Raw genomic sequence first — 4,461 nt, 5'->3', positions numbered from 1 at the left:
ATTGTGATGGTGATGCTGATTGTGATGATGGTTGTAACAATGATGTCGGTAATGGTGATGATGATGATGATTGTGACGCTGATGATGATTCATGGGAAGGGTGATTGAATGTAAACAACAGTTTTTAAAAAAATTTCGTAGCGATGACAGAGTTTTCTTTAATCCGGTTCGAATTTTTGTTTGCATTTAAAATTGAAATAAAAAAATTAACACTTTTGAATTGGGAGACTTGAAACAAAGGAATAAAAAGTTGGTACGAACAAATTTTGTTTCTAAATGCATATTTTGTAAAAATCAACCATGTGTAATAAAACATCACACATACACAAACTCAGACACACAGATACAAACACACTCACACATACCAACACATACAAACACACACAAATAGAGACGAACGCAAAAACACAAACAGGCACACTCGCATACTAACACACAAACTTGAAATGAATTTTTACTTCCTTGATTCTGAATAGAGATTTGTACAATTTTTCTTTCTGTTCATCCTTACTTTCACAAAATTTTTCGATTTTACTATTTTGCTTAGACTTTCTTGTTTTAAAATTCTGCTGAATGTCCTTAGAACACTATGCAACGTGTAAGTTTTTTGATTTTTCATTTCAAAAAAATTAAAAAAATTTTTTTTTTAAATCTCTTCCAAAGTTCTGCTATTTTTTAGAATAGTTGTTTGTGTGCTGGCATGTTTGTTTGTTTGTTTGCATGTCTGTTTGTTTGTACGCATGTTTGCATGTTTGTATTTGTTTGCTGGTTTTGCTTATTATTTCTATTGCCTTTGTTGTTCATTTTATCTCTTTGTTTAGTTGCATTTTTTTTTCTGTGACATTGAAATCATATTCACTCACTCACTCACTCACTCACTCACTCACTCACTCACTCACTCACTCACTCACTCACTCACTCACTCACTCACTCACTCACTCACTCACTCACTCACTCACTCACTCACTCACTCACTCACTCACTCACTCACTCACTCACTCACTCAATCAATCAATCACTCAATCACTCACTCACTCACTAAATCACTCAATCACTCACTCACCCACTCAATCACTCACTCACTCACTCAATCAATCACTCAATCACTCACTCACTAAATCACTCAATCACTCACTCACCCACTCAATCACTCAATCACTCACTCACTCACTCACTTACTCACTCACTCACTCACTCACCCACTCACCCACTCAATCACTCAATCACTCACTCACTCACTCACTTACTCACTCACTCACTCACTCACTCAATCACTCAATCACTCACTCACTCACTCAATCACTCAATCACTCACTCACCCACTCAATCACTCAATCACTCACTCACTCACTCATTTACTCACTCACTCACTCACTCAATCACTCACTCACTCACTCACTCACTCACTCATTCATTCATTCATTCAATCATGTATTTTATTCCTGTCACTTTTCATGGCTTTCTTAACAGCGGTCTGAATGACACAAACAAATGGCAGAGCTCTCTTTGATGCCGTTGCCCGAGTGAAATAAATAAATAATTAACAAATAATAAATTAATAATTCAAATAATTTGAATTATCGCTCTTATAACTTTTTTGTTTCTATGGCTGTTTCAAACAAAGAAATAATGTAATTTTAATTAGTGTTGGCTCGTACGAATAAAACATAAAATACTGTCATGAGAATGTTGGAATGGTGATATTGATGTGAAGATGAAGAATTTTTGATGAAATTGTGATGACACCGTATTGTAAGAATGATAAAACTTTGATGAAATGATGATGAAACTATGGTGTAGGGATGATGAAAGTGTGAGGTTTTGACGAACTTGGGGATTTCCATTTTTTAGTTCTCTGTATTTTATCGTTCGTTTTATTCTCTTAATCCACTTCATTGGGACATACGTCTGTCTCAAAAATTTATACTATCTTTTTTCGTAATTTCTCATTCTCTTTTTTCTTCTTTTGGTCTTTCTCTCTCTCTTTCTCCTTTCCTTTCTCTCTCTCTCTCTCTCTCTCTCTCTCTCTCTCTCTCTCTCTCTCTATCATTTTCCGTTGTCTATATGAGTATAAATACGTAAATAAAAAGATATTGCAATTATTGAATTAAACAATTAGTTAACATTTAATAAATCAATAAATAAATTTGTCAGTTAATTAATTAGATAATTAAAAACAAAATTAGATAATTGATAATTAACAACCCACCTGCTTCTTTCACGGCGACGAGCATTCTTTCCTCTTCTCTCCCCTTCTCTCCTTCACCATCATCGTCATCTTTGCCATCATTATCATCAATAAAGTGCCAATAATCATCACCATCACCATCATCAACATCGTCGTCGTGATTATTATCATTTCCTCTATCATCATCATCACCATCGTCGCCATCGTCATCATCGTCATCATCATTTTCCCCTGGTGGGGCGTTTGCAGCCTTGCTCCCATGTTGGACGTAGAACAAATGATAAATGACGTTTTTGCCTCCTGCAGCCGACGAACTTTTCCTTGCAGTCGAGACGTTAACTTGGATGCGCTTGGTTTCGAACCCGGCTCCTTCGACACTGACGTAGAACCAGAGTTTGTAGATATGCCGTGGTCTGTTGAGAGTTACGTGGCAGTGGAATTGCGTGCGAGGGCTGGGGAAAATTGGGTGGAGGGACATGCGGTAGGCGTCACCTGGTGATGAAAATGTTGGTGGTGAAGATGGTGGTGATGATGTTAAAATGATGATGGCAGAATGATGATGACAAATGACTTGGCTTTGTTGCTTATAATGACTTAGACATAAATAACTACATTTAACAATTAATACAATAGAGCTAGTGAAGTTGCATGTTTTTTACAAAAAATAATGTTGATATATTGTGGTGATTATGACGTCATAAGATGATGGTGATGATGATAATGATGATAATGAGGGTGATGATGATGATGAAGTGATAACAAAAGCGAAAAAGTTCAATGACCTAAAAATAGAATCAGGAATTTTAGGATTTTATAAAAAAAACTTTTATTTTTCATTTGTATTTCTTAAATTTTTAATTAGCGAGAGATTAAGCATTTAAAATTTCGTCACGTTTAATGAGCCGGGAACAACTTTTGTCTTCTTTGACCTCATCTTTTTCATTCACTCAAATTAATTTCAATGAAACGAATATGCAAACAAACAAAAAATATACAAACAAACAAACATACAAAAAATCAGAACAAACAACCCAACCGACCCATAACGCATTGAACGGGAGCCCGCTGGCACACTTGACTTTGCATCATTCTGCAGCTCAACTTACCATGGCACTGTGCCAAGTCGCACACATCGCCACCACCACTACCACTGCTACCACCATCATCATCATCGTCGCGAACATCATCATCGTCGTCGTCATCATTATCATTACCATTGCCGTCCCCGTTGTTGTTGTTGATTTTTTCGATAATAATTTTTTGTTGTTTAGCTGTTGAAGAAACATAACAACAATAATAATAATTAGTATTATTATTATTATTGTTATTATTATTGAAATCATCATCGTTATCATCATCATCATCGTCAACATCATCATCACCATCGTCATCATCATTATCGTCGTCATCATCATAGTTGTCTTCATCATCATCATTCTCATCACCATCATCATCATCGTCACTTTTAATAGCATCCAGGCAGTTATCGCACTCATCTGTTGATGACGCACATGATGACGTCATTCCTCTCACCATCCTCTCGTCGCCCATCTTTAAATTAAACAAATCTCTAACTAAATTGTAATTATTACTGTCGTTGTCGCTTTTGCTCTTGTAACTGTTGATGTTGTTGTTATTGATGATGATGTTGTTGTTGCTGTTTGTACTTCGTTTGTTGCGGTAGTTGTCAAGTGATTGGATGTTGTTGTAGTTGCAGACGAGATTGTTATTGCTTGCCGTCAAAACATCCGGTTTTGTACCCTGTACGTGTTTGTGTGTGTGTTTGTGTGTAGGTTTGCGCGTGTGTGTGTATGTGTTTGCAGATTTGTGTGTATAGTTATTTATGTGTGTATGTGTGTGTGTGAATATTTGTATGAGTGTTTGTATGTGTTTGTATGTATGCGTATGTGTGTATGTATAGGTTTGTATGTGTGTAGGTTGGTGTCATCATTGTTTAGAAAAAAAGCATCTAGAAAATAATTAACATTAGGCCTGAAACTTATGTATGCGTGTAAATGTATGAATGTACGTTTGAATAATTGTGTGTATGTATGCGTGTGTATGTGTGTGTGTGTGTATGGATGTGTGTGCGTGTGTGTGTTTGCATGTGCGTGTGTATGTGTGGATTTTTTTCTGTTGTTTCAACAGCCCGTCTGTCAAAACTTTTATTTCATTTGAAATTTAGCGAGGCGTTGAAGAGCGTTTTAATGGCTTTCAAAATGAAATTGGATGGATGTTTGTTTGTTTTGTTTTTTTAAATAGCATAAAAATAA

The sequence above is a fragment of the Helobdella robusta genome, assembly GCF_000326865.2.
Source record: "Helobdella robusta unplaced genomic scaffold HELROscaffold_42, whole genome shotgun sequence".
NCBI lineage: Eukaryota > Metazoa > Annelida > Clitellata > Rhynchobdellida > Glossiphoniidae > Helobdella > Helobdella robusta.
Note: the sequence above shows the minus strand (reverse complement) of the source record.